Source organism: Myripristis murdjan, chromosome 9, assembly GCF_902150065.1.
Source record: "Myripristis murdjan chromosome 9, fMyrMur1.1, whole genome shotgun sequence".
NCBI classification, from domain to species: domain Eukaryota; kingdom Metazoa; phylum Chordata; class Actinopteri; order Holocentriformes; family Holocentridae; genus Myripristis; species Myripristis murdjan.
This window is the reverse complement of record NC_043988.1, coordinates 31,275,992-31,289,046: the sequence shown is the minus strand read 5'-3', so window position 1 is coordinate 31,289,046 and position 13,055 is coordinate 31,275,992. Positions and strand designations below refer to the sequence as shown.

Sequence of the window (13,055 nt, the reverse complement as noted above, 5' to 3'; positions counted from 1 at the left end):
CAGGAGAAAAAATATCGATCGCTCAATAATAAGCAAATAATGGAGAGGAGGTTGCTTTAATCGTCTGCTGTGACCTTTTGTGATCACCTCACCGAGATCGGCCGTAACAAGATGAAGCCTCAGGCGAAAGTTTAACCTCTGTTTAGTGTTTTTTTTTTTTTTTTTCATTTCATTGATTCATTTATTTATTTACTCAAGACCATGATCACATGGGGTGGAGCACAAGGAACAGGAAGGCACCCAATTTACAAACAATTGTTGGCTTATCTTGTTGTAATAACAAAATTCATTTAAACATATATTAGCAGTTTAAATGACATTTTGGCAGATATCTTTCTCTATAATTCATTATGCTTATATTCTTAGACACAAACAAAATATTAGACTAGATGATTGTCATTACAAAGGTCCTTTCTATCCAGCCTTTTATATATATTACAGTGACTTTAGGAACTCTTGTGGTGTTACAAACAGCCTGTCTGTACTTTTGGTTTTCAGACAACAGACACTGAATCTCCGTTTTATCTTGTGAGAAAGAATCCTATTGTAATCTTACACCATTTTAGAGAAACTAAAAAAATAAATCTGGTATTAAATACAAAGTTGAACGAAATGCCCCGGCAGGCTGCAGTCATTATGTTACTTTTTTTTTTTTTTTTTCGTCAATCATTCCTGACCTCTGACCTTCAATAAAAATCAGATGCTGACCTTTGAGTAAAAAGTTTGAGAAGCCCTGATCTAGTGTGATATCTACAGATAAATCAAAGTTTCTACATTTAGAGAAAATGGCAAACATTCGCGCAGGAGGCTTTCTGATGCAGCTCCTCAGTGGCGGCCTTAAATGAATCATTATAATCCCTAATGACACTGAGATATTTCAAGCAACAGACAATCTCTAGGTTTCCTCCTTGGACTTCAAACTTCAGTTTGTTGATATCAACTTTTATGCAGCCAAAATCTATAACTTTAGTCTTATCACTTTTAACCCTTCATTTCCATTTCTCACAGAAATCACACATATGATCTTTCGCTTTCTGTAGCTCTTTTGTTGTATATCATCCGCGTCCATTAGTACTATAAACTCGATGCAACTATCGATCATGGTGAACTCAAAATAAATAGGTAGTCCTCTAGGTCACTGATAAATACCGCAAAGAACAGTGGCGATAGATTTTCACCCTGATCAAATACTGGTGATTTGATGCTTTTGTACATTTTTATCACAAAATCCAAGACTTCACCATTAACACCTGCTTTTTACCATTTGTAACTTTTGTGAGTGCATCAAACGTCTCGTTGGAATCAATGAAGGAACAAAATAGGCTGTTAAAATAAATAATAATAATAATAATAATAATAAAAAAATACAAATAAACAACATGTTTCAGTCAGAAACATATGATCAGTGGTGGAGTAGCTAAATCCAGCTGGAGTATATGGTTATAAAATGGCACCATTACACCAAACAAAGAAGCACAGGGGTGTAAACATGCATGTACAAAATTCTGTGTATGTATGCTTTTATTTTGTCACCAAGGGTCCCAGTGTACTTTAAGAGACAGAGCTGCACCCCAAGAAGTAAAATATCAAATGTAATAGAGCTACTCAAATAAATAAATAAATACATGTATAAATAAATAAAAAAGTAGGTAGCAGCTGGAGTGGATACAGTGCTCACATTTCATTTATTTATACATGGAGACACACACGCCATGAAACAATAATGCATTTTGGCAAGACAAGCTCCCATCCGAGTGTTTCGCCCAGATAAATATATGAAATATGAGAACATGAGCTCTGTGTCCGTTTACTTTAACCACCGCATTTCGAATGTGCTGCCGGCGCTTTCTGGAGAGCTTGTATTGATCAGAGCGTTGAACCCCACAATCCTGGCCCATTTACACGAAGGAGTTAAAGGTGCATTTGATCTAAAATCTGACTAAAACATACTTTAACCCAACCATATTTTGTTACCAAGTCTCTGTGAGGGATTTTGGCTACCAGTTTCATCATTTTACCGAGCTTTATTTAAAATGTGATGGAGTCGTCTGCATGATAAGCTCTCAAAACGCTCTGTTTCTCAAACTAAATGGCAATATCTAAGATTATTGACCGCTTTGTGGGTCAGATTATGCAGCTATCGCCTACAGTATCAGATTAAAAATAAATAAATAAAATGAACTCCTTCTCTTAAAGTTCCCCAATCCTCAAGTGGATTAAAGTGGATTAAGGCACGAGCACACAGCTTGGCTGTTAATGTGTAGTTTTGCTGTGAATTGGAAGATAAACCTCCTCAGCACCTGTTTCTTTAATTTGATTGACAGGCTGACTGACTGACTCTTAATTTGAAAACACGTATACTTAACACATGCATAGGACAGCATGTGGAGCTATTATCAACACTCGAGGGATGCACCAATACCTCCTAGATTAAAACGGATTGATTTACTGACTAATATTTGGTCCCAAAAGTATAGAGTTACGAGTCAGAGGTAAATAAAAACCGTGATGATTTTCTATATTTTTGAAAAAGGCCTGAATTTCTTAGGTGATGGTAGAAAAAAAAATAAGGCTTTTATATCTATTACTCTGACCATGAACCCAAACTAATGGTCCACGCTCCTCTGTTCAGTGAGAGTCATGGGAGTGGAATGGCTTAGTTTAGTTTAAACACTTAGTTATAAAGGGAATATCTACTGTGAGCAAGCTCTCTTTTTTCTTTTTTTCCCTGTGTACACATCAAATGAATCAGTACACAGCTAAAAAATAAATAAATAAATAAATGAAATAAAAAATAGATCACAAGTGGTATAAGACACTTGAAAACACGAGGACTAATCACAGACAGGCTTGAGCAGATCCATAATTAAAGCCTTAAAGTCGTGGGATTCCCTCTGGGGATCAATAAAGTATTTCTGCTTCTGATTGTGATTTCTCCAAGGAGCGAAATCCTGAAAAAAGTGCTCATTCTGTGTTTTTGTGAGTTGAGTCTAAACTCCTCCAACCTGAATTGACCCTCAGTTTTGAAACAGTGCACCTTTACAGCTTTGCACTCGGTAATTAATTCACTCATTCATAATGACGCTTGAAAATGATGATGCACCCTCAGCTTCGGACACATCCAGGGTGCAGGTTCTCCTCTTTGCCTCACCTGGTTGTGTAAACCGTTTCAGCTCCTTCTGGCCCAGAAAGGAGAAAAAGAAAACATTTGTAACGCGCTGAAAAACATCCTCCAAAAAAAAAAAACCCTTTAATCAGAAAATACAAGGAAAGGGGTAATGGCTTTTTCTGTTATGTCTGCGCCTTAAAGACGGATGACAAATTATTTTCAGGAGAGCTGCATCCAACTGTTTTTACGTTCATTCAGATTTGTGAGAGCTCAGCATTTCTTTTGGTCAAAACAGATTATTGCAACGCCTCAGCCGGCGAGGGGAGCATTTTTAGAGTGAGATTATATATGGACACCAGATGAATTACACATATATCTGTTTTTCAAAGGTTTATGGAAAGCAAGGGGATTTAATAAGTTGTTGTTTTTTCTTATTCTTTTTTAATAAGCTTAGAGAAGATGCCCTCACGCTATGAACAAAATCAGACTGTAGAGCTGCGCTGCGCCGGCTCGGTTACTTTCTCATCCCCAGGAGTTCATAAAATTATCATCTTAAGAACACACCACCACCGAGTGAAAGTGCAACTTGTGTGTAGCACAATAATCCCAAGTTGATCAAAATCTTTCATATACAGGAAGATCTTTTATGTTGTGCAAATAATCTCCAGCTGCGCGAGATGTCGCAGAGCACTTCGATTAATATTCAGATGCCAGCTCTCAGTCGGTGTTACGTTCATTCCGGGTCATGAAGTAGAACCTGCACCTCTCGCTGGTTTGGCTTCGCCGGCTCCCAAACAAGAAGGCGGCATCTTTAATTCCCTTTTATAAGGTGGCCAAAACTGTAGACGGCATGAAAGGGATTCTTGTATGTATGTGCTTTTATCCATATCTGCCAGTGGGGCTTTCTCATCTTTCAGTCCGTTTACCTGGTCCAAATCAGAGTGACATTAATACTCGATCGTTTTCTGTTTGGTCTGATTTGGTTTCACACTGAACGGGGTGTGGGAGAGGACACGGCTGGAAAGATACTTGCAAAAGTTATATGTACAGTATTGGTGAAAAAAAAAAAAAAAAAAAAACTTTTACAAGTGCAAATAGAAATCATGGAAATCAGTTGAGCATGGACACAATAAAGCCAGAGCCACACTTTAATATGTTGATGATGGCAGTTACCCTGTTTTTGTTTTCCCCATCAAACACATGTGGAAGATGTTGCTCTGCACTTGTTAAGGCTCTTGGAGTCAACAGTGTATTGATCCACTCCTTCCAGAGGAGATGCTGCATTCAAACATCAATATATTACCATGATTTTTAATAATAAAATCGAATGTGTTTGGTTTGCAGAATACAGAATGAAGTGACTGCCCAAAATGTAAAATGTGCCGTCGTGGTGCTAGGGGGGGAAAAAAGTCCCTCTGGCATTCACTCTCATTGTGGAATGAGCTTCGTCCGCTTGACGTTTCACCTCGCTATAATTTCCTATAATTTTCCGTGATCCACGTCCGCGGTTTTCATAGCTTCCTATTGGATGACGTGCTATTGATCTGGCACCGTGCTGCGCTGTGATTGGCTGGGAGCTGCGCACCCGCTGCCCAAAGGCCGACGCCCAGAAGTGTCCCGAGCTCAGAAAAACAAGAAATTCCAGGCGGAGAGCAGTGTCTCTGCAGACACACACACCAACACACACTTCTAGTGACTAGTGATGATTGAGATGGATTATGAGTATGAGTCTATATTTCTTTTTTTGTTTGTTTGCTTTGGAAAATCCTACTAATTCTGTGTTTAACTCAGTCCGCTACCATTTGACTTAACTTTGTATATGTTAAGCCGGGATCAGACTACATGAGATTTTTGTCTTTCTCCATGGTCACCACGTCAGATTAGCCAATCACAGGCTACTGAGGATTGATAAGCTAGCACAGCTTTACCAGCTACCCACTGGGCTGCTGAAGTGGCTGCACTGTTCCTCTCCAACATTCATGTGTACAGTTGTCCCTCGCTATAACGCGGTTCACCTTTCACGGCCTCGCAGTTTCGCGGATATTTTTAGTACCATTTTGCATGCTTTTTTTTTTTTTTTTTTTTTTTTTTTTACAGCGCATTGTGTTCTGCATCCTGATTGGCTAAGGGACTGTAGACCATTGTCAATCAATCTCCTCCGTGCCGTTTCTCCTGTACAGTACAGAATGTGTTCAGCTTGCCTAAAGTGTGTAGTGAGGGGTTTTACAGCCTTAAAACATCTATAATAATTGTAAAAAATAAAGCTGACTACTTCGCGGATTTCGCCTATTGCGGGTTATTTTTAGAACGTAACTCCCGCGATTAACGAGGGACCACTGTACCTCGAGGAAATATCGAAAAGGCAGGGGTAATGTTGCCGCTGCCCAACAAAGCTTTCCTCTGTTTCGTTGTTCCACCTGACGGCAGCCACAGCAGAGTGCCTCTGTCTCTTCGCCATGTGCATGCGACCCACAGAGCGCTCTGTTGTCCTATTGGTCAGGGAACACATCGTAGGGATTGTCAAACTAGGGAGAAAAATACAAAAAAAATCTGACATGCTGGACTTTTCATCAGGGTGTCGTGGCCACATCGTAGAGTGACTGGACAGATCAAGACTCACTTCTGCATTCATTCTGCACTTGATGAGATACAGAAGTTGTGGCTTTCCTAAATGGAAGCTAGATAAACACCGAGTCTGCTGAAGGCACGGATCAATTATTACACTGCTGGACCGTGGACACTGATTTTGTCCCTGAGGCAACTTTTTTTTTTTTTTTGCAGAGTTTGTCTGCACTGCTTGTGATCCAATTAGCTTCTGAAATGCTAAACTTTCTGCTTTCGCCCATGTGTGAGTCCTGCACCAACAAATTTAAATTCAGTCCAGTTTTATGTAAAATATGTTTCACTTGCGGGAGTCGCCCCGAGTGCTCCGTCGCTGTCAGCGTGCCGGTCTGAGGTGGATTTGTTTGGCCGCAAGCCGAGCGGTTGATTAACGAGGAAGATGAGCCCGGAGGAAATGAAAAATAACTGCAAATGTGACAAGCTGTGGTCGGGGTCTCATGCCAGCAAAATTTCAGGCTGGATAATCCACTGACCTTGTCTTTGAATTGCTATTACCTGTGCGTATTTTGTAGGTGGCAGGTTGCTGGGCGAAATTGCACAGCAGCGAGAGAGTCAGCGCTGACACACACAACATATACAATCTGGGATTCCTGCTGGTGTAAGATAAATGCCAACAAATAGCGGGGGAGGAAATCCGTGCCGCAAAGAAGCTTAAGTTAACAAACGTGGATCATGTAAATGTGTGGAAACATGAACTTTTTTTCCAGCCTTTATGTTGCACACTCCCAACACCCAAACAAGAGCTTTTTTTGACAGCTGCATGGTGCATTCTTCAAATTTGAGGAGAGACTCACACTGCAAAAAGTCCAAATCTTACCAAGATTATTTGTCTTATTTCAAGTCAAAAATGTCTTATTTCTAGTCAAGGGTTAGGGTTAGGGTTAGGGTTAGGGTTAGGAAACAAGCAAATTTTCACTTGTTCACTTGTGTCACAAGTGAAAATTTGCTTGTTTCATTGGCAAAAGTTGTTTTTTGTTTCAAGCTAATTTTCACTTGTTTTAGGTGAAAATTAGCTTGAAACAAGTGAAAATTGTCTAAAAACAAGTTATTTCTGAGGTGATCATGTCTTATTTTAAGTGTAATGAGATATTTTGACTAGAAATAAGACATTTTTTGCTTGAAATAAGACAAATAATCTTGGTAAGATTTGGACTTTTTGCAGTGCACAGCTTGGCTGATGAAGGCATCGATCTCGTCCTATTAAACAGCACAATGTCTTTTAAAAGTCTTTCTTCCCTTCAGTGGTGGTTGCTGATGGGAGTTTTGTGTTCGTCAGTCACCTCCCTGTCCTGATTTCCCCTCGCGTTTCATGCCAAGCTGAAAGTTTGGAGAAGTTCAGCCGTGACCAAAGCACTCTGCAGAAGATGCTGATCTCTGCTGATAAGGACATGTGCTAGAAACCACCGGGTCTGAATATGGGATGTGACCTAATATATTCTTCCCCAGCGCTACAGTATATCCATTCATGTTTTCATAACCTCTAGCTGTCACCACCGCTGCTTTATCAAGATTTCATTTGAATTTGTATGCAGCTTTTGTAAATGGTGCCGAGGACTCCGGTTTCCTCCAGTATCTCTCGTGATCTGCGCTCTGTTCTGCTCTCTGGCGATCAACATACATTCAGCGCTCCGCCGACACAAAAGTCAACTGTGTGAGCAATCTGCGGCTCGCTGCTCAGGGCCCCCCCGACTGTCACGATCGCGGCGCTCTCTCCTACATTTTGCATGTGCGCGTGTGCATTTTTTGAACAAAAGTCAGATCTTAAAGACTCCAATCACTTGGGGGTTCAAACACCCTCCCTCATAAGCTTTTGTTCTTATGCAACTAACATCACAACACCTGGGGACATCCCGCGATTTGTGATAACTGTGCAGCTTGTCCGTATTAATCACATGCAAATCTACCATGTCTGTTATTTCCAGACTGAACGATTGCAGTGCAAATGGCCCGCTGTGCAGCTCAAACTGTGTACGCACCAGGGCTTTCAAGTGATTAATTTTTTTTTTAATCTTGTTAATCACAAGGTAGTCATGGATCAATCATGATTAATTGCTTTTAAAATGTATTAAATTACTTGCGTGCCTGTTGTTCCTCAAGGGGGTTGGTGTATGATGGATTCGCCGATTCAATCTGTGTGTTTTTCAGCTGGTTTGTCTTGATGTCTTGATGGATCGATGGTCCATGGATGTCCATGCAGCGACAGAGTTGGCCCTTACACACTTCGTCCCTCACACATTGTGAGCACTGCTGCTAGAAATAGGCCTTCTAACATTACTATGTGAAGCACAAGAAAAAAAAAAAAAAAGTCATGAAAAAAGTTTGGCATTTAGCTGATATTTCAAACTTGCTGTGCTCTGACAGAACAACATGACAATATTGAATTACGTCCATGTGACTTTATTTCTGTCCAGAGAAAGAAAGAAAACTCGCCAACCAGCGGGCCACAGGTTGTTCACAACTCGCTGCTGGCAGTATGCGCTGTGGGAAGGCAAAGCTCAAATTTTGGTGCGTGAACCAGAATGGAACCGGGGCTTTGTCGGTGGAAAAGGGGTGTTTATGGCTGTCGTGGCTAGAGGTAGGAGAAAAAAATCGATTTTTAGATGCATCGCGATGCGGACGTGGGGCAAGCCGGCATCGATGCATTAATGACAATAATCGATGCTTATAAAATGATTAAAAAACACGGAACTGAAGTGTATGAGCAGCGTCTAGCCGGGCAGTTACAGGACGCACACAACAGAAAACAATCACGTGAAGAAGTGAAGCTGAACGAGCTGAAAGAAACATCAAAGCGGCACCCTCTGCATTAAAATGTTTGGAAACATTTCGGATTTTGTGTGTAAGTTATGTCACACAACACAAATATTTTGTCAACACGAAATTACAGTAAATAACAGTAGATTAAATTTAGTGTTCTTGTTAATAGTAGTTCACTACAAATACACCTTGTTTTAGTTGTCACACAGTAAAAAAAACCCAAATTGTCTGAAAAATGATTTAAAAAATGATTCAATGACAATCACAAAAATATGCATCAACATGCATCGATAATCGCTTTATAATCACATCGTTGGCCTCATAATCGTAATCGTAATCCAATCGTTAGGTGGCCAGAGATTCCCAGCTCTATCACTGCAAAAAGTCAAAATCTTACCAAGATTATTTGTCTTATTTCAAGTCAAAAATGTCTTATTCTTAGTCAAAATATCTCATTACACTTAAAATAAGACATGAACACCTCAGAAGTAACTTGTTTTTAGACAATTGTCTCTTGTTTCAAGTGAAAATTTGCTTGTTTCATTGGCAAAATTTGTTTCTTGTTTCTAGCTAATTTTCACTTATTTCAAGTGAATTTTCACTTTTTCCACTGGCAAATTTTGCCAATGAAACAAGCAAATTTTCACCTGTTTCAAGTGAATTTTCACTTGAAACAAGTGAAAATTGTCTAAAAACAAGTTACTTCTGAGGTGATCATGTCTTATTTTAAGTGTAATGAGATATTTTGACTAGAAATAAGACATTTTTGACCAGAAATAAGAAATAATCTTGGTAAGATTTCGCGTTTTTGCATTGGGCTTCAGCTGGGCACAAGACTGGAGGTCCTGTTGAGCTCTTGTCCTGAAGTGTCCCACATCTGAGGCAGAATCCCCCACGCCACGGGCGATTCGGTAGCAGCTCGTTAAGCTCGTTAGCCGGCCGGAGAGGCAGCCTGAGCCGGGCTTTGAGCCTCTCAGATGTCCGGAGGTTATTTTTTTTTTTTTTGAACTACTATGCTCTGGTGGGGGGAGATATGTAAGGAAAACTTTGAGGAAAAATGAACAGCCAGCGTGTGCTTGTGAGGAATCCATTTGGAAAAGATGGAAACTACAAAGCAACACATCATCATCATCATGGCTTTATAACACCTCCAGCTCTCTCTGCAAAACAGACAATCCAAGCCGCCCGCATCTGCCAAACCATTGTCTTGTAATTCAGCGTGCATTCCTCCTCTGTCTTCTCCGTTTACAGCTCGAGTGAGTGTAAACACAGTGAAGTGCTGGGAGCCGCTCGGTCTTTCTGGAGACAAACACAGTCATGTTTTGTGTTTGTTCTGGGAAGAGTGTGTGGAGTATCGCGATCCTGCATGACTAAATCCAAGTGAGGAATTTTTTAATGTGTCTGACCCCACACACACACACATACACACACATTTGTCTGGGCCACATCTTTAACTCAACACAGCATTATGTTGACGCGACAAGGAACAGCGATGAAAACTTGTTTAATGTGAGTGGTGCATAAATCTTGTGTTTTCGACCGTGCAGTGCTCCACATTTGGTGGGCGGGAATATTCTCTTAATTTGTTTATGCATGGCATCAAGCCTTTTTTTTATGATATATGTATTTTTGTATGATAGATGTATTTGTGATATGTGGGTTGTGTTAGTCTGTCTTCATTTCCTGTAATAGAGTCTGGATATCAGCGAAATAACACACCATTCTCCAAATGTTCACCAAACGTGACCCAACAGTGTCTGAGATCCTGAGCATGAAGCTTAAAGCCCCGTTGGCCTGTTGGTGGCGCTGTGACGGGCCAGTCAGGTTTACATTCAAAGCGATTGTCAGTAAACAAGCTGGAGCCAGGTGCACTGCAAAAAAAAAAATCTCCATTTTAAGTAATTCAGTGTCGTCTTCAGTGTTAAAATCTTGTTCTTCTTCAAATGAGGTAAAAAAAAAATGGGATGAGATAATCCCACTTGTTTATAATGTGCAATGAGCTGCTCGACCGGCTTAATCAGATGTCATTTTCTTGATCCTAGTCGGCTTATCTGCTTTATTTTGCCTTGTTCCAACATATTTAACATAATAACATCCTGCCAGAAAAACTCCTGAAACAAGTGGAACAGCCCTGGAAACAAGTGGGATTATCTCATCCCACAGGCAGATGTGTTTTAAGGGAAAAACAATCTAGATTTTAACAAAGAGCATGAGACTAAATGGCTTGTTAAGATGTGATTATTTTGCAGCGTGAGACCTGTGCAGTGCAGTAGTAGAGCTGGATGGACGTTGCACTGCAGCTTTCTGACAGGCAGCTCAGTGCACGTGCAGTTGCACAGTAACACACACACACACACATGCATAAACAGCATTTTCCCTGCCATGGCAGCTCACACTACATGCTAATAGATGAGCTCCATAGTAAAACATTAAACCTTTAATGTCCCTGGTGTCTGTCTGAGCTGCTTGTTGTCGCCGCCGGCTTGGTCATGGTGACAAGTGCGAGCAATGCACAGTCCAACAGAGCAGATCATTCAAATGAACACTTGACAGACAGACATATCCACTGTGAAAAGGTGCAAAGCAAATTTTACAAAGCAAAGGCTTAATTAAATTCTAATTAACATGATTGCTGACATTTCCGGAAGGCACGTTTCTGTATGTGTTGGGAAAATGCGCCCAGAGAATACTAATTCAGTGGAATGCAAGCTCGACAGCATATTGCACCAAGAGATCAGCCACGCAGTGTGTTTTAATGTGGCTTTATGATGCAACCTCACCTTCATTCCTGCAAGTCGCTCAGCTCTCATGCATCGGGGTGTCAGGTGGACCTCTGCAGTCTGTCCTCAGCTGCAGGCATGGCTTGCTTTGTGACATGGTGCATGAAACCTGCAGGTAACAGGAGCTGCCATGAAGCAACAGGTTTCCAGTGAGCCAATAACTCTAGCTTTAATAAATAACCGCAAGAAATTAGGAGACATTTTTGTGACTTTTTCACTCAGAACGGCCCAAACACGCGTAAAGCAAGCAATCAGTAACGTTAAACAAAATGACTTGTATGACTTATACAGTATCAGGGTTTTTTTGTGGTCTTGTCACCATGGCATATCACATGTTGCCGTGGTGGCATCTGTGTGTATGTGTGTGTGTGTTTGTGTTTGTGTGTGCGTAGACACGTTCCTGTGAGCCCAGCAACTCAGAACAATACACGACAGAAACGTCTGGAGTACAGTTTCCTCCTGTGGAGCCGATTAGCTGATCAGACTTGGAAGCATCTTGCTGCATCAATTAGTACATTAATGAGGAAATATGAGTTTCTTGAAACTGTCGGTGAATTAATGGCTCTCTTATCTGCTTCATTATGAAGGACTGAATTGGCTTTTAGAAAGGCTCTAAGTCCCCAGCAGCACTCAGTTGCTAACATATGACACAGGCCGCATCCATGATAAGTCAAGTAAATTTGAAATAAGTTTTTCTCGGTTTCATCGTTTTGTCCACACTAATCCAGTGCTTTCCATCCATGAAAATTGGGTTTTCAAAAACATTCTCCAAAGGTGTGTAAATTTGAAAAAATGGTCCTTTGTTGTAATGTGGATAAGGAAAACCTGTTGAAGTGTTTTGACCACAGATGAAATACCAGGATATCATTTGGGCTTAGGCACTAAAAACAAGAGGGTCTTGAGCTCTCTAATGTTATAATGACCAGCCGAGTGTTATTGAGTGGGTGCGCACGCCTACACTGCTGGACAGAGGATTTAAAGTGTTTGGATCCACTACACCACACAAAATGATGTGTGGTGTAGTGGAACACCAAAACTGCATTTTCAGATTAGGCCAGACAAAAATAATTTCCCATTTAACCCCCGAGTCAGGTTATTTTATTGGCCTCTGTGTAAAAATAAAATAAAAAAATAAAATAAAGGCACTATGCGACCGAGTGTGACCTTGTTGGCATTGTTAAAAAGTTAAGCAGGGCTTTTATTTTGATATATGTTGCACTCGTCTTATTTGTGATGTTCTCGAGTAACTTCGGAAAATAACTTCATGGAATCACGCGCCACCGACAGCACTGGCTGGAAAGAATGGACTTCCGCACGGTGTGTGTGTGTGTGTGTGTGATTTGTCCTCGCAAACCACCAGGGAAAATAATCCGACTACAAGAGAAAACCTTTGCAGATGTAGTGAAAGAGGTGAAACAAATAAAATAAAATAAATTCCCTACCTATTCATGCCCTTAAATGACAAGGAACCGGAACCCAAAGTTTTTTTTTTTTGTTTGGCCTTAGCGGGGCTTAGTGTGCACACAGCGCCAGACTGGTGGTTGAACCGGGCGGCTGGCAGGTGTGAATGTGTTAAACTGTGTAAGTGAGAAGTGTGTCAGTGTGTTTCTGAAAAAAAAAAAAAAGAGCATCCGTCCTCAGCGAAACATCTCCTGTGTAAACAGAGGAATAAGTGTGAAGACAAATATGCTGACATTTTGGCATGACATGATGACATTAGAGAGCTCATGAACCCAAATGATGTCAGTGTTCATTCAGCCGCCTGTCACACACACTATTGACTGTCT

The 13,055-nt window shown here is 40.7% G+C and overlaps 1 protein-coding gene across 1 annotated transcript in view; it reads left to right on the top strand.

The window, feature by feature from the left end:
* The window catches only part of adamts3 (ADAM metallopeptidase with thrombospondin type 1 motif, 3), a 170,495-nt gene that overhangs the window by 36,675 nt on the left and 120,765 nt on the right, over positions 1-13,055 (top strand). The gene's annotated exons all lie outside the window — the stretch shown is intronic.